This window comes from Stegodyphus dumicola, chromosome 8, assembly GCF_044657685.1.
Source record: "Stegodyphus dumicola isolate Sdum_Otavi_A_Nest chromosome 8, ASM4465768v1".
NCBI classification, from domain to species: domain Eukaryota; kingdom Metazoa; phylum Arthropoda; class Arachnida; order Araneae; family Eresidae; genus Stegodyphus; species Stegodyphus dumicola.
In genome coordinates, this window is record NC_140775.1 from 183,551,777 (window position 1) to 183,573,860 (window position 22,084).

General features: G+C 32.1%; 1 protein-coding gene and 1 non-coding gene across 2 annotated transcripts in view; one reads left to right on the forward strand and one right to left on the reverse strand.

Annotated features, from left to right (window-relative positions):
- The window catches only part of LOC118192136 (serine/threonine-protein kinase BRSK2-like), a 320,182-nt gene that overhangs the window by 93,503 nt on the left and 204,595 nt on the right, over positions 1 to 22,084 (forward strand). The gene's annotated exons all lie outside the window — the stretch shown is intronic.
- Positions 401 to 473, reverse strand: TRNAT-AGU (transfer RNA threonine (anticodon AGU)). Its single transcript has one exon. It is a non-coding gene; the product is annotated as a tRNA-Thr (tRNA).

Below are 22,084 nucleotides of genomic sequence, written 5' to 3' on the forward strand. Positions count from 1 at the left end.
CTTAGGGTACCCAATCGCTAAATCTAAAATCGCCCTTAGGGTACCTAATCGCTAAATCGCTAAATCCTGGTGGTGAAGAATCATCATTCACCAGTTTTAAATTCGGGCGCCACTGTAGAGACATTTGGTATGTTTAAGCAGGAGATGTGAAAAATGAGCAATGCCCTCTTTGGGACTCGAATCACGGATCTCTCGAATTCGTGTCGAGCGTGCTGACCACTACACCACGTAGGCATGCTAAGAAGGCGGGCGGGATAAATACCTTATATACTCCCCCTTTTAAAGGGCGACTGGAGATTAGAGGCTCCAATCGCCAAATCCTGGTGGTGGAGAATCATAAGGCGCCACTGTAGAGTCATTTTAGAATTTTTCGAAGCAAGGGAATGGAAAAAATGAGCAATGCCCTCGCCGGGACTCGAACCACGGACCTCTCGAATACTCGTCGAGCGTGCTGATCACTACACCACGAAGGCATGCAAAAAAGGCAGAAGAAATTCCTTATAAATTAACCGATCCCTGGAGGCAGATTGAAAATAACGTCAAAACTGCAAATTTTGTAGTTAAATACCCTGATTTTTTTTTTTTTTTTTTGTTATGATACGGGAGTTAAACGTCTTATAATTTTATGTTTTCATAACGAGTATAAAACTTTCTCCAATGTAAGTATAGGAACCGGCGGACCGCATCAAAAGTTAAATTTTGTTATGTGCCAAAACTTATTATTATTATTTGGCATTACCAAAACATAAATACGTTTGTCATTTAAAACACTTCTCTAATTGAAAGAATATGACCATGACTAACGATTACTAAAATACAGGCTGGGCGAGGACTTTTAAGTTGGGTAAGGAGGCTTGGTATGTTTGGTTCTGCCGATTGTAGTAAAAAAAAGAGGTGCACAACTAGATGTTATAGCAGCTCCATATACAAAATTTCAATGCTCTAGTCGTAGACTAGATTTGCGATATCTTAGATGTGCATATATGTATATACTTATATGAAAATAATGAAGCTCTTCATAAAGTGACCAGCGAAAATTCCAGGAGAATTTGGTCTTCTGTTGGGGGTGGTCGCTTTAGAGAGGTGATGTGCAATGTTTATTTATGGTCTCATAAATCCTGGTCACTTTTAGAGATGGTCGCCGCGAGATGGTTCACCAATACAAGCACTTAAAAAAAACAAGTTACTGCAGTTCACTGATCAAAATATAACGGACACTTAATATTTGTAAATCTATGCAAAAGGGGGGAAAGTATTGCGAAAAACAAACAGTTTTAACTTTGCTGTTTAAATGTAATGCAAATGAAATACTTTTACAGTGATATTTACACGGAAGTTAACTGTAGTTATTACTCTTAATTATCATAGCAATTTAAATTTCCGTTTTTTAAGCACTTCTTGTATAATGATTCATTCGGAATATGTAATTTTCTGCCTTTGAATGAGTCATAATTCATTCAAAAGACTTAAACTGGGTAAGGTAAGGATGTTTAAATTTATTTTTTAATGTCAGAATCGAAGAAATCTGTTAGGGAAAGCTTAAAATTGTTCCCATTAAACTGTGGAACACATTTTCCTTTTTTCTGCCTCCCCCCGTGTCATATCTTGTCATTCTACTAAACAAGAAGTGACTTCTTTTTATTTTTATGTTTGTCGTGGCCTCCAAGTTACTTCTTCGGATTCTTCTCTTCTTTAGGTATTCCATTATTTGAAAAGCTGTTGCTGTTGACAGTGACTTTTCTCTTTTCTTTATTGATAAAGCTACTGAAAATAATGTCTTGTCATCGAAGTGAATTTTTTTTTTTTTTTTTTTTTTATTAAAAACCAATCACTACAATCCTTGTCTTCTTTTTGTCCTGATGTTATTTCCAAAATTACATAGATTCTTCCGAATTTTAGCTCCGGATTATTTTCTTTCCTATTTTTTTTAAAAGTCTTTATCTCTCCTTTTTTAAACCTATAAAGGTTCTATTTTAGATTTTAAGTCTTCAGCAATTTTAAACATTTTCTTTGGATTATTGGAGGTATTAAGCTCACAAGAATCCATTCAGTGTGTGTATTCCCATATTTGCAGGACTAAAATCGAAGGTCTAGCTATAGAAGCTTCTTTTCCAGCTGCAGGAATGCAAATGACGAAAGGAAGCCTGGGCTCAGGCGATAGTGCGGACAGAAAGAAAGTAAAGCTACTAGCCCCATCTATTTATAATTGTAATTAATCTACATTGGTAAATCAGACAGAGCCTTTAAACTCTACGCTAAGGAATACGAGGCATATATTAGAAAAAATCAAACACATAAATCCTCTGTTGCCCAGTACTGTTGGTCAAAATCTCCATTTACCATTTTCTGGTGACAAAATTATTCAAAAAGCATCTTCCACCGATGACTTACATTTTTTAGAGCTGATACACATTCATAAATATCCTTCAGTTCCAGTTAACGATTCCAAATCCAGTTCGTCTTTATTCTAAAATTTTAAAGAAACTATTTCATAGTTGTTTTCAATTTTCATCAATAGATGGCTCCAGTAGCCTTGATTTCCTTTCTGTTACTGTTATCTCCTGAGCACAGGTTTCTGTTTCCTCATTTGCACTCCCGCAGCTGAAGAAGCGAAGTTTGCACATAAACCTTTGAAACGCGTCATCGAAATTTATGAATATTATTCTGATTGTTGTCAACCCTCGTTTTGAATCTCCAATGATCTCTCTCGTATAGTTTTTTATGTGATAATATTGATGCTAATTGGCCGAAAGCATGGAGAGAATAAAACTTTTTTGACTGCTTAGTGATCCCTCAGAAAGTGTTTTTGTTTACTCTCATTTTCAAAAACATTACATGTAAAGGTAAATAATCGTTCAGCTGAGTGCATCTACGCCACGCCTATTTTTCATATTAATCAAGATACTGATGTCACAGAAAACACTAGAAATAATAACTGAAGTAGGTAACTCATGCCTTAAAGGTCATTCATCTCTAATATCTAGAAACATAATATCTAGAAACTAACATCAAAATAGTTTGCAGAATACAAATCATAAATTTAGATCCCAATAATAAAGCTTATATCATCCTACGTAATGCATTATTGGAATATTAAAATTCATAATTTTAAATATATAAAAATAATATCTTACCTACTTTCCAAAAAAAAGTTTTAATATTCGGTTTCCGTTTTAAATTGACATACAAACAGATGTCATCCACAGCTTCACAAAAAACAATAATTAAACATTTTGATATTTTCCATTGTTTTGGATTACTGAGTTGGTATTTTTACGTGTTAACAGTTGTAAACATTGTGAATGAACACTCCAGGAAAAAAAAAAAAAATCTGAAAGATTTCAGATTTTAAATTACGTACAAAGGGGAGTTTTTTTAACATACTGTATGTTACCTTTATTTATTAAACCATAAAATTCAATTCCAGAGCAATATCGCAAAATAGTTTTAAATTGAGAATATCTTTAGAATTGCCGATACAGATTCCGCGCGCTGGAGATAAAAATATTTTTTTTTTTTTTTCGTATAGAGTGTTGCCATTGCTCACTTTTAAATCATCCAGTTCGTTAATAAAAATTCATTAAAGTTTTACAAAATATGAAATCGATTATAAAACAAATTCCAAATTTCAAATTTGGTCTTCCACATGCCCATATTCGTAGGAGGATTACGTCATTCAAAATTCGATGGCTCTATGTACCGTTGTTTTATCCCAATGCGAGAAATAGACATACATTTATGCAGAATTTTCATTATTTAATTTCTTCAATTATAATGCAGGACTCTAACATTGGGTGGCAACAGTTTGAATAATGAAACGGACATTAATAGTGATTCAACGCAAAATCGCAAAACGAAAACAATTGTCCTTTAGGGACAAATCCTCTAATTCTGCTTCTTATACACATTATCATACGCAAAAGGAAGAGCAGTTTTACGTTTTTTTATGAAATTATGCAGTTGCATAAAAATTTAAAGTTCTTAGTACAGAGATATTTTTTAAGACACAAAAATTTTTATCGCATAGAAATTTTTAAGTACACATAGATATAGGTATTTATTAAACACATAGATTTTTTTAAAAAGTTTTAAACAGTAATAAAAATTTATAAATAAAGGATGAAAGTTAAAAATTAGAATTCTTTTGGAGTAAAGATTTTTCTAATTTTAATGAATAAATAGAAGATTTATGTCATGTGTTGTCAATTGCAGTATTATTTTTATTTAAAAAGTAAAATACCTCTATATTGGTTTTATATTATTAAGATAATTTTAATTAAAATCCTCTTTGCTCAGATGCATTGCAATCTGAAAGTATAAACTGTTCAAACTACAAGGTGTTTTTTAGCCCAGAAGGGTGATGCATTATTTTCAATGTCTGTGTGTGTGATTATGGCAAAGCCTCGGGGCCTATCTGCCTAAGAGGAGGGATGCCTTCGTGCAGGACTTTCTAAGGGAAACTGGTTCGTATACACGTTACACATGGGGAAAACCACGAAAACGCCCATGCAGCCAGCCCGTTCGAGGGATTCGAACCTCGGACCGAACTACCAGTGCTCAGCGATTTTACCGCTCGGCCGCTGGTGGGCGCTTTCAATGTCTGAATCGCTTTTCAAATTGCTGCCGCGAAATATTATCTCCCTGTATTAATTATTAAAAAAATAAATAATGAAGAATATGTGTGAATGTATGCATGATTCTTGCACTGTGAAAAAACGACGCTTACCTAGACCATCAAATTTCCAACAATGTATTCCTCCACCCGACACCTGTGCACTTGGAAGTCCGAATTTTGAATTTTATATTTCATATTTATAAAACTTTAAAGAATTTTTAACAAACTAAACGCTTTGAAAGTGAACAGTGGCAACAGTGTACGGATTAAAACATTATTATCTCCAGCTCGCGAGACTGTATATCGGAAATTCTAAAGGTATGCTGTTTTTAAATATTTTGTGAACTTGTTATTCAATTGAATTTTATTTGTCCTAAGTGCGAAGAATATGACATTTAATTAATAAATGTGACACACAAAACGTTAATAATGAAAGGCCAAAAAAATAACTTTTGTAAGGAAATTGAACTTTGGTATGATGAACTAAGAAAAGACTAAAAAGAAAAAAGTGTACAACACTTAACGCTTCATCAGTAATTCTAAACACATGCTGCTTTTAAAATTTTTGTAATTTTGCTCTTGAATTGTATGTGGCGTAAGTGATAAAAAAAATTATGGTTAATAATAAAGCTGAAAAGACAAAAAAAAAAAAAAAATGGTTTAGTAGGAACGAGCGTAACAGCCGATTGGTAAACTGTCAGCTCAGAGCGTAAAAAAACTTAACAAACACTTTCTTTGCGATCGGTAAAATCTGAAACCTTTCAGATTTTTTTTTTAAATTTTACTTTTGCTTTTGTTCATTGAAGTTTCAAGTTTAAATAACATAAAACTTCGCTTATGTGTTTAAAAAAAGTGTAAGAAAAGGCAAAACGTTAAAAAACTAAGTTCTCGACGTAAAACATAGATCAAAATTAGAAGATTAAGCAATTGCTATGATCAACAATCAAAATATTCACTCTTGTTTCCGACACCCACATGGGATAAAAATGGACAAAGAGTTTTTTGGCACGCGTCGAAACCATAAAAATTCCCAAGTTCAAAAAGATCTGTTTTCGTATAATGCATTGTATTTTTATCTGTTTCGAAACAAAACAATAAACGACTTCACGAGATAAAGACTTTGTCAAGTTAGTATCCGTACGACAAAGTCTTTACGACCCCGAGTAAAAATGACTTTTATATTGGGCTTCTTTGGTCATTTTATTATCCCACTTATCTCTCCCTAAAAACACAGGGATAAAAATAATAATAATAATAAAAAAAAAAAAAAAAAAAAAGGGAAGAAGAAGGGAAACTATTCTACAGTTTCGCCCTAGCTGTATTAAATTAAGGATAACGGAGGTGACACAGTTTTTTGTTTTGTTTCTTTTTATTTAATAAAAGAGAATGTTACTTCGCGAAGTAACAATTTAATATATATATATATTTATTTCCGTGTCATTGCATTTTCACTCCATTTTATATCTCATTTCAAAACTTTTGAAGTGCCTCAAAAAATAAACTTTTTGTTTCCCTGCAGACACCGTATTTTCTCTTTAAAGTAGATTGCTGTGGTTTCATGATTTCGTTTCTTTCTTAAACTGGAGATATTAAAATGGACATGGTACCTTACATTTTTACTTCCTTGTACAAAATAAAGGACGTATTGCAATTACGAAAAATTCCAGGTACCATATTTCAACAAAAATATCCATTTTGAGATTTTTTTTCTTGGCATCTGTTCGTACGTATGTATGTATGTATGTATCTCGCATAATTAAAAAAAGTTGGGGTCTCAGAACTTTGAAATTTTGCACATAGGACTAATATAGCATGCAATTGTACATCTCCTATTTTGGTTGCAATCGGCGGCACCAAACGTATATATATATATATATATATATGTAATAATAAAATAAAGTAAATAGTCAAGAATACACTTAAAATTCTAACTGTATGTTCTTTTCATTTTTAATGGCGACGTTCTCTTATTTGAAAGTACGTGGAATTAAATTCACAGCCCCGTAGTCAAGTTGTTTTTCCCGCCTTTTCTAAACGTACAGTTATAGAATGTTCTGGAACTATTTAAAGAGAACTGGATTGGCTGACGAGGCTGACGTCATTTCTTGGAAGCTCCGCCTTTCCAGAGGCTATAAAAGGACTCGCAAAGGAATATCGGGGCTTTTTCTTAAATGTCACGATGCAGTAAACCTTCATACAAAATATTAGTAGTAGTTCTTTTTTATTTACTCCGAATATCTGATTTTGTAACTGCTATTTCTCCTGACCAATAATAAATGGATCCTCTTTTTTAAACTTATCGTCTGATAATTTAAGCTACGACTACATTTATGATTCTTCAACAATCTATTTATTCCTGACAAGCTGGTACATCACATATATATGTGTGTGTGTGTGAGTGTGTGTGTATACCCAATTTGTTACTCGGATCCGTGAGCTCAGGTTTTTTTCTTCTTATATGTTGGTAAATTGTGCATTGTTTTGCTTTAAAAATGATTGAATTATGTTGTTCTTCTCTTCCGGTTAAGGTTTTTATGCCTTTAGTTAATGTGCATACAATAGTTGTAGAATTATCAACAACTTAACAGTTCTTTAAGTACGGCTAAGCCTAACTTTTTTTCTATCATAGCAGCCATATTTGTTTACATTTCAAACTTAGCAGAATAGTGAATTAAGTCTTTCTGCACCTTCAGTGTCTTTTTGCCTAGTGGGACCAAAAGGAAACTTTTAGTTTTGTGCTCCAAAAAACTCTCTTTGCTGGCCGAATTGCTTGTTTTTGTATAGAAACTGTAATTTTAATTGTAAAAATGTAAAAATTGTTTTTTTTAATTGTTTTAACTGGCGTTTTATGTTTTTCCATATTTTACAATTTTTAGTGAAGATATTGAGATTTTATATATTTTTCCCTTGCTACGGAATAAGAACTGAAATAAGTTTAAATAAAATTCAGAAAAATATGGGTATAATTTAATATTCCGTGCAAGGAAGACATGTGGTGTACACATCAGTTTTTTTTAAGTATTTTTGTTAAAGTTCTAATATGTTTTAAAAATATTATACATTTTTGTATTCACATATTCAAGTTTTCACATAAGTAATCTTATACAATGAAGCTGTGTTTATAATATATAAGCAAGATGCAATGATTAGATAATTAAAATCACGCTTTGGTGGTTAACAGGTCACCATACTTGAGAACATACCTCAAACTGAAACAAGAATAAAACAATTAATTCAATAAAATTAACAAAATAATATAATAATTAAAATAGTGGAAATTCTTTTGTTGGTTTGAGAGGAAAGATGAAACATTTTCAGTAGGGCCGCATTTTACATGTGGATGATTATGAATTCGTGAAATAAATTAAAAGAAAGTGTCAAATAAAAAGCGAATTACTTTAATTAAAATAATCTAATAATTGTTTTAAATAACATATATAAAGAATGTGATAAAATGAATTAAAAATAAAAAAACAATTTTTTAGTCTTTTTATAAATCATCGAATCTGCTCGGATGCGAACCAAAATAAAAAAATCTGGAGTGTACACCACATGACTTCTTTGTACGGAATATTAAATTATACGCATATTTTTTCATTTCATTTAAACTTATTGGATTGAATTAAATCTACTTTGTCGATAGCGCATAAGACACAATAGAATAAATGCACTCTTTAAAATTCACTATATTTGTTTACCATAGCGACAACCTGGCGCTAGGTTCACTTAACAGGCATTATATTTCGTTCATATTGTAACTCAGAATGCACAAAATTTATTTGAAGAATTATCCAATCGTTGCCACATGTTCTATTCAAATACTATAATAAATCTTGAACGATGTATAAAAGAAATTAAGCAAAGAACAGTAACAACAACAACAAAAAGAAACAGTTTTTCACAGACGATTCAGTATTTCACATTCAATTAATTCAGTTCTCACTTCGCGACAAGGCAAAAATGCATAAAAACTCAAAATGTCTCTATTAAAAATTACGAAGTAAATCTTAAACACTTATTTCCTCGAAAACATTCCAGAAAGGATTAAGCATGATTTAATTCCCAATAAAAAATGAAGGCGTTATCTTTATTGTTGCGAAGCTTAGACTCTCTAGATTGGCAACAAATCTACTATTATGCTGTTTCAAATGTAAACAAATATGTCCGCCATGGTATTTAAAAATTAGGCTTAACCGCACTTATACAGCTTTTAAATTGTTGATAATTCTACAAAGTTGCTTGCAGACTTCCTAAAGACATAAAAACCTTAACCGGAAGATACGATCAACACAATTCAATTATTTTTAAAGTAAAAAATGCATAATTTACAAGCATATAAGAGTAAAGAAACTGAGATTACTGAGCCGGGTAACAGATTGGATATATATATATATATATATATTTATATACGTTTGGTGCGGCGGATTGCAACCAAAATACGAAGTCTACATGCACATCTACATCATACAGCAACCCTTTATACAAAATTTCAACGTTCTGAGGCTATTCGTTTTTGAGTTATGCGACATACATACGTACGTACAGACACCACGAAAAATTCTCTTCACAATTCATTTTAAAGCAGATTTATGATTTTTTTTTTTTTTTTTTTTTTGAGGAAAAGCGTCTTTTATTCTGTCCTTACGTAAAGATGTCACGCAAAAACATCGTTAAATTGCGTTCGAAATGGATATTTTCGTTGAAATATGCTGCCTGAAACTTTTCGCTATTACAATAGTTTCTTTTTACTTCGTACAAGGAAATAAAAATACCGCATAAAATTTAAACAGTATAAAATAAGTTTTACAAAGCATTTTGTGTTTATCTTATATTTAAACTTTATGCGGTGTTTTTAGACGTTGAGGTTACTTCGGAAGACACATGTTTTGATGGTTGTAGATTCATTAAGATTTTTAAAGCAGGAAACACGAAAAATGAGCAATGCTGTTTTTGGGACCTCTCAAAATATGCCCCTAATCCTAGTGGTGAAGAATCATCATCCACTACCTGTTTAGTTCGGGCACCACTGCAGATTTATTAGGTTATTTTAAAGCATGAGATGTTAGAAATGCGTTATGCCTTTGGCAGGACTCGAACCTGGACCACTCGAATACGCGTCGTTACATGCTGTGCTCCCTTGCAGCACCAAGGCATGCAGAAACGAGTAAAAAATTATCTTATAAAGTTTCTTTTTTAAAAAGACTAAAAAAAAATTTAATGCATACGTTGTATTATTACATTCTTTATTTATATCACAAAAGAAATTATGACCCTACCCTTTTTTTATGAATTTAATTTGATTTTATCTTTGACTTTATTATGTTATATTTGATTTATTTCATGATTTCGTAATCATCCAGATGTAACTCAAAAACGAGGCACATTTGAAAATATTTCGGCTGCTCCTTGAAAAAGACCAAAGAATTTTTAACAGTTTGTTTTCTTGTATTATTTTACTGAATTGTTTTTGCTTTCGTCCTAGCTTCGATGCGTGATCTTTGCATATATGATGTATGTCAGAAGTAGATTCGTTGGATGTATGTAGACTCATACGCAGTAACGTATTTCGTTGAACGTTCGATGTAGATTCGTTGCAAATAATGCAGGTTTATATGCAATAATGTAGTTCTCTGTAGATTCGTTGGACGATTGAAGATGTGGTACATTCAAAGAAGCTTGCAGACGTGACAGATTTCATAAGAAGAAGTAGTTTCAAATTTAAATATTATATTTTATTTTAATTCATATTTGTGACCACATTTCATGGTGTCCGCCGATAACATCGCGGCAAAAACATCGCGGACGAAAACATCGCGGAGAAAACAACGCAAGGCGAAAACGTCGTGCTACAAAACATCGTGGGAGAAAACATCGCAAAGAGAAAACATGGCAGTTCTAAAACATCGTGGTACAAAACATCGTCGTCGAAAATAAAGCGGTTCAAAAACTTCGCAGTTTGAAAACATTGTCGTCGAAAATATCGTGGTAAAAAATAAAGTATCTACAAATCATCGCATGACGATAACATCGCAGACATGCTTTTTTTTTTTCAGGTTTTAATAATTGTAAATAGATATTCCCATAATGATTTGTGAGCGCAAGGTATAAAGAAGGATAATTTTTACTTTCACATTTTTTATTAACCAATAAATTTTTTGCTGAAAAAGTAAGAAGGAAACTTAAGCATAGAAAATTAAATGCGTTTTATAGATTATACTTTTCATGAAAAATTACCAGTAAAAACTTCATAAAAATGATTTATTAATGGCCTTTGTTAGTTAACTATGCCGGTTTAAAATTCTATTAAGTGCTATAAGTTCCATTAATTTTCTATGCTTAAGTTTCCTTTTTATTTTGTTTTAAAAATTTATTAATTAATAAAAAATATGAAAGTAAAAGTTATCCTTCTTTGCATCTTGCGCTCAGTCATTATGGGAATATCCATTTATAGTTATTAAAGCATGCCTGAAAAAAGCATGTCTGCGATGTTATCGTCATGCGATGATTTGTAGATACTTTATTTTTTACCACGATATTTTCGACGACGATGTTTTCAAACTGCGAAGTTTTTGAACCGCTTTAATTTCGACGACGATGTTTTGTACCACGATGTTTTAGAACTGCGATGTTTTCTCTTTGCGATGTTTTCTCCCACGATGTTTTGTAGCACGACGTTTTCGCCTTGCGTTGTTTTCTCCGCGATGTTTTCGTCCGCGATGTTTTCGCCGCGATGTTTTCGGCTGTGACCCATTTAATTCGGCACGTAAATCGCGCCTTATCCAGAACATTTGCAATCTTGATGCCGTTACGATAAGAAGAAAGCAGCGCAGCAGTAGTCTAGTTAGGATGAAAAGCTTAATCGAAATGGGATGTGTTCGGGATAAATCTTAATTCAGAGTGTGTTAGTGTCGATTTCGTTATCAAAAATAATTGGCTAAAACTATAATTTTCTAAAATTATAATTGGCAACTTATGTAAGTAGATTTCGTCAGAGCGTTATATAAACTCGCACATGGATTAATTTATAAATGATGCAGTCCAGAAAGTTTAATAAAGCAATTGATTAATTCATTAACTAAAATATTACTTTTGGAAATATTCCAGTTCCCCTTGGAAAAGTTGGGATTTTTCTATGGAATCAACAATGATTCTCGTTTTAATATTCGGTTTCGAGGGCCGTAACAAAATTGCAGCGAAAATGTATGCGCAAAAGCGCCAAATCTAGCAAACGCGCCCATTTATCAGCTCGCCAAATCTAGCGTACGCGCTGATTTCAGATCGCGTAAGTTTATATAGTTCTATATTTTTTAAGACGCCATTGAAATACTAGTTTAATTTTTAAATCCTTTTTTGATATCCTATGGATTTAACAATTTGGGAATTGCCCATGACAAAAAAATTGGCAATAGAAGTTTGGTTAAAGTGCAGAATCACCCACTGCTTGACGCGTTTTTAAGAATTGCACATACTCGCTATCCATGCGCACATCGACCTATTTTCACTTAAAAAAAAAATCCTGGAATTGCACAAAAATGGCACTGCGCACACCCTTGACTTTATCTATGTACACATCGACTTATTTTCACTTAAAATGTAAAAGAAAATTGACAAAAATCCAATTGTTTTTACCCTTATAAAAAGCGGCAAAAAAAATAAGTGAGCGATCCTGCACTTTACCGAGAATATTTTCAAAGAAAAGGCATCATTGATTATAGAAAATTACGTTTGAACAACCAACGAGATGAAATTATGCTTTAGCGATAAGTCGGTAGCGAAATAGCGATGCAGGCATCCATTCGGTTATGTTTAGCAATTTTTATATAAATTATAATAATGATCTGAAATAGTTATTTACTCTTATGCTTCCATTCAGTCATGTTTAGCCTTTTTCATATAAGTTATAATAATAAAAAGGTATTATATGAAATTAACCTTTCATCTAAATTAAAACATTAATCTTAAATAGTTATTTACTATTATACTTCCTTTCTTGCCGCAATTATTAGGGTTGCCGCAATTATTTTTGGCAGCATTGGCATCAACAATAGTTTGGCGAAACCGAATAGTACCAATTTACTTTTAATTAATTAAAGAGTTTAATTACCAATTCCTATTTAATTAATTACAAAATTCAATTTTTGATTTCCACAATAGCACACATTTACTATCTAAATTTTCCTTCATATTTCTAGGAGATAATGTTTCATATAGATATTCTCTACTTAATTAAATTTTTTATCTTTGCAGCGGTAGCACAGTATTTTACTTTTTAAGTCCTTTTGAAAAAAATTTTGAAATTTATTACATTTTTTTGCCTTCTATTTCTCTACAAATTTATATATATGTGATGTACCAGCTCTTGTCCAGAATAAATAGATTTATGAAGATGTAGTCGTAGCTTAAATTATCAGACGGATAAGTTTAAAAAACAGGATCCATTTATTATATTTCAGGGGAAATAGCAATTACAAAAATTAAGATCTCCGGAGTAAATAAAAAAGAATTACTAATAACTTTTTGTATGAAGTTTACTGCAACGTTACATTAAAGAAAAAGCCCCGATATTCTTTTGCGAGTCCTTTTATAGCCTCTGGAAAGGCGGAGCTTCCAAGAAATGACGTCAGCTTCGTCAGCCAATCCAGTTCGCTTTTTATAATTGCAGAAAATTCTATAACTGTACGTGTAGAAAAGGCGGGAAAAACAACTTGACTACGGGGCTGTGAATTTAATTCCACGTACTTTCAAATAAGAGAACGTCGCCATTAAAAATGAAAAGAACATACAGTTAGAATTTTAAGTGTATTCTTGACTATAAAACTTTATTATTACAAATATATATGTGTATATTGAAAAAAATCATACATCCACATGAAACTATTTATTGATGGCTAAACTAAGCCTCCTACAAAACTAAAAATACATTTATGTGTATCAAAGAAAGAGAGAGATAGAGATAATTTTAGCCTAAAAAAGTACTTCTTAATCCTCCTTTTGGCTTTTTATATTGCAAAATTCCCAGTCAGCATCTCCAGAAACATAGCTTTCTCATCATTTCTTTTCACAGAAAGGCGGTTCCAAGAAATAAAAGAATTTCTTTCACGATGGATGAAGATCTTTATTGTGAAAGGATTCATTTCTTTTATGACCTACAATCGTTTTTCTTTCATACAGGATACGAAGACATTCAGGAAAAGTCTCACCGCTCATCTGAGCCTGAAAAGGTCTCTGAACCTCAGTTATAATCAAATAGATTTCTAGCCATATCTGAGAAAATGTTTTCCAGTAGGGTCGTAATTTTTGTTGTTTCAAGTGTAATTTTGTGTCATTTCATTAATCATTTATGATGATTCTTATAAAAACATTAATACCTTTTCATTGCGATTATATTTCTCTATGTAATGAGGCCTGTGATGGGCCTTTCCCGAACTGTGAATATCTTATTTTGGGGTATATATATATATATATATATATCATATTTTAGGTTGGGAATCTCTTACTTCATTTTCTCCTACCGAAAAGGAAAAGAGAAAAACATGTACAGAGGCTGTTCACACATTTTTTAGACGATGTATATTGTATTCACAAAACTAAATTACATAAAATTCTTGTGTTTTAAATGTTCTATTTGACATCCCTTATTCTGAATCTTTCGACACTGCAATTTCCAGAATAATAATGCCTTTTGAAGTGGTAGAAGAGGTATTCTATCCCATTCCTCCCGAACAGCTTTCCAGAGTCCTGTTAGGGTTTTGGGACAACGTCTGGATAATGCAGTTTTTAAAAGACCGAAAGCACAAAAATCCATAGATGACAACATCGGGAGATTTAGTAGGGATATCAGTGAAGGGTATAGCCTTGTTTACCAGTTTTGTGTTCCATTTCTTTTAGGAAATTTACAGTGGATTTTGATGTGTGACTGCTAGCTTTGTTCTGTTAGAGTCTCACAGATGGAATGCACTGTGAGTAAAGCGATTGTATTTCATTCAGAAAAATTTGGCGATAAAATATGATCCTGATAGTGTTTGGAGTTAATCTTGAAATTTTTTTTTGCACTCTCTTTATTTTTAACGTGCCATTATAAGAAAAGCCAGCAACAATCATGAATCCCTTAGAAAAACATTCTTTCGATTCTTTGAACCATGTACTTAAATTTTTTTCTCTCCTTTTATGTTAATAAATGGCTCTTTTTTTGTTACAATCATTTAAATACACCCATGCTTCATCTATTGTGACAATTGTTTTCCATTTTTCTTTGGATAAGTGTTTCTCATATAGAATTCTGCAGCCTGTCCTGCGTTGAGCGATATGCTTTGGAAGAAGACGATGCACATTGCGTTTTTTCGCTTTCTTAAGATTTAAATCAACGTTTATCATTTTGTTTTCAGTGGACATCGAGCATTTTAATGATTTTGCAACTGTCCTTTGACTAGGGGGATTTTCTTTTAACATTAAACAGCGTACCTTTGCAATAGTCGAAGATGTCCGTTTTTTCCTTGGATACTTGTTTGGAATTCTTGTCCCACTTGGGGGCTCCAATTTGACGTTTTTTTCCTTTCTTGTTGATGATATTACCTATCGACGCTTTAGATATCACAAAACCATGACTCCCACATCGTTTTTGGATAACGGAGTATGCATATTTCTCTTCGTAAAGAGCGTAAATGTAGCCTTCGAACCACTGCTTTGTTAAATTCGCCATTTTAAATAAAATCAAAACTTTCAAGCCACAGACGATAATTTTGACTTTTAAAAACATAGTGCAATTGGAATTACTTCTTTTGCAGCAAATGATTTTTATTATCGCTTACCAAAATCGTTTAAAAAATGTTCGAACAGCCTCTGTATATGGTGTGGATGCAGTCATCTGATCCATGTTCACGTTTACACACAGTGTTAAGTGTTGCTTACTTTTTTGTAGTCGCAAGAATTTTTAAATTTGAGATGTAAATTGATGAAGATATCCATATACTTTCATCAATTTACGTACCAAATTTTCCCTATATTCAAAGAAATTAAATACTGAAGAATCTGCATAAATGTGGGTATGGTTCTCGCATTGTGATAAAACAATCGTAACTGAGCCATCCGATTCTGAATAACGTAGTCCTCCACTCGGATATGAGCATCTGGAAGCCCAAATGTGGAATCTGGAATTTGTTTTATTATCTATTTCATATTTTGTAACACTTTACCGAAAATTTCATTAACAAACTCAATTATTTCACAGCGTTCTATTAACATTAATATCGGGTGCATCTTCAAGCACGGATATGCTATGCGCGAGGTTTCTCTCTTTTTTCTGATATTGCCGTTGAATTGAATTTTATGGTTTAAATGCGAAGAACATGACGTTTAATAAATAAAGGTAACACACAAAACAGTAAACAAATCTGCCGTGTACACCACATGACTTCCTTGTACGGAATACTAAATTATACGCATTTTTTCTTGCATTTCATTTAAACTTATTGGATTGAATTAAATCTACCTCTCCGACAGCGCATAAACCACAATAGAATAAATGCAATCTGTAAAATTCACTCTAGTATTTTCTTACGATAGCGACACTCAGGCGCTAGATTCACTTAACAGTATTATATTTCGTTCATATTATAACTCATAATGCACAAAATTTATATCATTTAAAGAATAGAATTATCTAATCGTTGCCACATGTTGTATTCAAAGACTACAATAAAGCTAGAATGATGTATAAAAGAAATTAAGCAAACAAAACAAAAAAGAAACAGTTTTTCACAGACGATTGAGTATTTCTCATTCAACTAATTCAGTTCTCACTTCGCGAGAAGACAAAAATACATAAAAACTCAAAATATCTCTATTAAAAATTACGAAGTAAATCTTAAACACTTATTTCCTCGAAAAAATTCCAGAAAGGATTAAGCATGATTTAATTGGCAATAATAAATGAAGGCGTTATCTTTGTTATTGTGAAGCTAAGTTTCTCTAGATTGGCAAGATATATAAGAGTAAAAAAATAACATATAAAAGTAAAAAAACTGAGATCACTGAGCCGGGTAACAGAGTGGATATATATATATATAAATATATTTATATACGTTTGGTGCGGCCGATTGCAACCAAAATACGAGGTGCCCATCTACATGTTATAGCAATCCTATATACAAAATTTCAACGTTCTGAGTCTACTCGTTTTTGAGTTATGCGAGATACATACGTTCGTACAGACGCCGCGAAAAATTCTCTTCAGAATTCATTTTAAAGCAGTTTTATAATTTTTTTGGAGAAAACGTGTCTTTTATTCTGTCCTTACGTACACATATCACGCAAAAACATCGTTAAATTGCATTCGATAGTGGTCAAAATGAATATTTTCGTTGAAATATGCTGCTTGAAACTTTTCGCGATTACAATACTTCCTTTTTACTTCGTGCAAGGAAGTAAAAACGCCCCCTTTGGGCGTAATATATAATTAATTTTATTATTATAATTATTGCTTTTGTGGCGTGTTTGTTCACAACGTTTATGCGAACTGTTAACACGCAAAAATGTATTTAAAAACACCAGTAAGTATCAAAATGCTTTAATCAAATTATTCTTTAGCTGTGGATATTAACGATCTGTGAAGCATTTAAAACGGGAGCCTAAGTTTCAGTTAATAACGGGAATTTTAAGTATCCAACAATACAATCGTGAGGATGCTATAAACTGTATTATTAGGGTCTAATTTTATGATCTGTATTATGCGAACATTTTATTATGAGATAAATGAGCTTTACAGCAAGAGTTGCATACTTTAGTCATTATTTATCGTTACTTCAGTTATTTATTATTTCCAGCGTTAACAGTGGCATCAGCATCTTGGTTGGTATGATTCAGAAAGAGGAAGAGAAAAACTAAAATGACAATGAAAAAGAAGAGCGAAGGAGGAAAAACGTGGGTAAGCGTGAACAAATTCAGTTGATCAATGTTAACGGATCAGAGATTGGGCGGATAACAGAAATGATCAGAGGTTTCAGTTTATTTAAAAGTTGTTTCCCCCGATGAAGTGACATTGAGGTTCATTGAATTCCTCTTCTGTTTTTGTTCATTTTTTTATGTCATTTTCAACTTGCCTTGAGACATCGATTAATTAAATTACAATCATTCGAGGACATAAGTTTAAATGCAGTACATAAAAAAATGCATATAATTTAATAGGCCGTGAAAGGAAGTCATGTGGTAGCCACATCAGATTTTTACCTGTAATGTAACTCTAATAAGCATTATAAAACGTTTCAATAAAACTGTTCAGTAAAATGGATATTTTACAGCTAACGCCATAGTATTCGGCCAGTCCATAAAATCATACGCAATATTTGGTAAATTTTTAAATAATATAATAAACACAATTTAACATTTAAATCAATTATATATTTTCCTCCATTATCTACAATGTCTCGCCATCTTACAGGCAGCCTTTTTTTGCCATTGCTGTAGAAAGACTCTAGTTTTGATGAAAAAAATACTTGAAAGTTCATTGTGTACATCCTGTTTAGAATTTAATTTTTTCCCAGTAAAAAATTTTGTAAGACACGAAATAAGTGAAAATCACTTGGGACAATATCTGGGGAGTAAGCAGGATGTGGCAAAAGCTCCCAATTAAATTCACTCATTTTTTGCAACGTTGTTCGAGCCGCATGCGGTCTAGCGTTATCACGATGAAACAACACTTCCTTGATGGTTACCAGTCGTCGGCGATTTTTGATCAATTCTGAGTTAAACGGCAGAGTTGTTCACTATAAACTTCTGAATGAATCGTTAGATTTGGTTCTAACAGTTCAAAACTTCCTGAACGGGTTTCATCATCATTGCTGTTTTTTCCAGCTTTAAATTTTTAAAACCATTTCTAGGCAGTCCTTATACTAATAATGTGTTACCATGTACACTATGAATTTTTATTGCTGAAAACGTGGCAGATTCACCACACGGACATAAAAAATGTAGTACAGTACGTTCGTACTGATTATCTATATTCATGCTCTGTGGGTACTAAAATGCGTTCGATATTTAGAAAGTTGATGACGAACTGAATAATATGTTAGTCAAACGATACCACGTTTCTACAGGTTCAAAATTGTATTGTTTTAGTAAATGCGTCATAGTGAATTCCACGCATACTCTTAATCCGCACGAACTTACGGACTGACCCGATAATAACGTTACTATGGCGTTAGCTGTAACACCATATAAACGCCATGTTTTCCATATAAAGGCATTATTCAAACTTAATTTTTTCCCTCTGAATTAATGTTAAGATCCTTCTTCTTCTTCTTCTTCCGCTTTCAGCCATTCGGAAGAAAGTATTACATCTGAGCTACAAAAAAATGCTTTTTATTCCGTTACTATGGGGATACACGTGAGCATCTTTATTTATTTTTGAACGAGGGAATAATAATTTCTTCTTTGAAAAGTTTTCTTTGGGTGAAACTCGTCTTTTCAAATTCGTGACCAGAGTGTAAAAATACCATCAGACCTTTCTACCAAAAAATTTCTTTGGGGTGGTTCCTGCAACGGATGCCGCGTTTAAAAGATGCTATCTCAATAACTTCATGCTCATGGTAAGAAGGATATGGAATATCTGGAGACATGACGGATTTAGAGGGAGATGCGAAGATGAAAGTATTAAAGGCCTTTTGGAAAAAATCGTTAGATTTTTTAAATATATTTATTTATTAACTGTGAAAAAAACTAAATTCGTTTTCCCAGCTCTCCGATATTATTAAAGTTCTTGCAAGTTTTTTGAAATTCCTAAATTATTTAGAACTTCTTTCGAAGGACTATGTAAATATCAAATTTGTCTTCCTAAAACTTTTTAACCAAGTATACTTAGCCTCAATAGATATAACATAGTCTTTAGATATAAAAGATAAATGATTCTCAACCCTATCTCTGTATTGGATACACTTTTAATAATTTTTAACAATTTGGCGCGCACTAATACAGTAATAATATGATAAGTTTATAAGAATTTTACTTAATTAGTTAATTGATGAACCACTGAGAAAAAAAAATTGACAGTTTTATATCACCCGCTCTGCTAAGCAGATTGACGAAATTCAACTTTCGTTTTTCATCTCTTGAAAGCGCGACTTAGGATATGTATTAGATTTATATATATCATGGTTCTAATGTAGTTATTTTGACACAAAATCGGACTTTTTCTGAAATGACATGACAATTTTTCTCCATATTTCGATTCTAGGATTCAAATTATGCCAAACTGCCACGTTTTGTAAAAATCGCACGAGTCGTTTTTAACAAACTAACTTTGAAAAGTGTAGCTCCTCAATGTTAATTGAGTTTGGTATATATTTATTAATATTTCTTTTTTATTAAACTTTATTTTATCCTTTCTTTCATATTTCAAAATTTAGGTTCATTCCAAATAAAATTCGCCCATTTTTTAGGATTTATTTTTAAAATTTGTATTTTAAAATAATTTTTTTATAATCTTTTCGAAAACAATTTTGTGTTATTTCCCAGCATCCTAAAGTAGATGTATTTGTAAGCATACATGCAAAAAATTAGAGTTTTTACTTCCTTGTACGAAGTAAAATGGAAGTATTCTAATCGCGAAAAGTTTCAGGCAGCATATTTCAACGAAAATATCCATTTTGACCGCTATCGAATGCAATTTAACGATGTTTTTGCGTGATATCTGTACGTAAGGACAGAATAAAATACTCTTTTCCTCCAAAACAATTATAAAACTGCTTTAAAAGGAATTCTGAAGAGAATTTTACGTGGCGTCCGTACGAACGTATGTACGTACTTGTGTACGTACCTATCTCGCATAACTCAAAAACGAGTAGCCTCAGAACGTTGAAATTTTGCATATAGGACTGCTATAACATGTAGATGTGCACCTCGCATTTTGGTTCAATCTGCCGCACCAAATGTATATAAATATATTTATATATATATATATCCACTCTGTTACCCGGCTCAGTGATCTCAGTTTCTTTACTCTTATATGTTTGTAAATTGTACATTTTTTGCTTTAAAAATGATTGTATTATGTTGTTTTTATCTTCTGGTTAAGGTTTTTATGCCTTTAGTAAATCTGTATGCAATATGTTTAGAATTATCAACAATTTTAAAGTTGTCTAAGTGCCGCTAAGCCTTTTTTTAATGGCGGCCATTGATGTTTACATTTGAAACAGGAGACTAATGGATATGTTGCCAATCTAGAGAAACTTAGCTTCGCAACAACAGAGATAACGCCTTCATTTATTATTTAAATCATGCTTAATCCTTTCTGGAATTTTTTCGCGGAAATAAGTGTCTAAGATTTACTTCATAATTTTTAATATAGATATTTTGAGATTTTATGTATTGTTGCCTTGTCGCACAGTGAGAACTGAATTAATTCAATGAGAAATACTCAATCGTCTGTGAAAAACTGTTTCTTTTTGGTTTTGTTTGCTTAATTTCTTTTATACATCGTTCTAGCTTTATTATAGTATTTGAATAGAACATGTGGCAACGGTTAGATACTTCTATTCTTTAAATGATATAACTGTTGTGCATTATGAGTTATAATAGGAACGAAATATATAAGTTAACTGTTATATAATTATTGGATTATATAACAATTAACTTAGTTTCCGTTATCTAATTATTGTATAAGTTAATTGCTATATAATTATTAATACTGTTAAGTGAATCTAGCGGCAGAGTGTCGCTATGGTAAACAAATACTAGAGTGAATTTTAAAGAATGCATTTATTCTATTGTTTTTTATGCGCTGTCGGCGAAGTAGATTTAATTCAATCCAATACGTTTAAATGAAATGCAAGAAAAAATGCGTATAATTTAATATTCCGTACAAGGAAGTCATGTGGTGTACACATCAGGTTTTTTTAATTCTGGAAAAGAGAGACTGGGTATGATTTTTTTACCAAAGTTGTGCACCGAGAAAAATCGATTGTGAACCACTGTTTTTAACACATTTTTCGTCATGTTATGAATATCAGTGTGTTATTTATTAGTATACACCTTTTAATTATAATGCTAAAATAATTTGAAAATAATCGAAGTGTGTTTCTGGGAACTCAAAAAATTTTTTTCATAACAATTTGATAACCTTACATGTCTTAAAAGTTCTAAATTACTGTTTTCTAAGCCTTACATGCTCTTAAATTTTGGCTGGGTAAACATTTATGCATCCTTTACCCAAAGCATAAAATATGAACGGAAACTGAGTAAACTTTAACAGCGGAGGAATTTAAGTCCTCTAGAGAAGAATAAAATATTTCTTTCCAACAAAATGGCGCTGATGCAGAAAGTTAAGAGCGGGCAACATTTTTAAGTGCTTTTGGGTGAAAAATCTTAACACGTTCGGAGGAACAGGTTGTGGGTTATGTAAGATTTCACCGAAATGAAAATGTTGGTGCACGTATATTTTTGCTTGGCGTATGTTTTTAATCAAAGTATCAGTGCTTA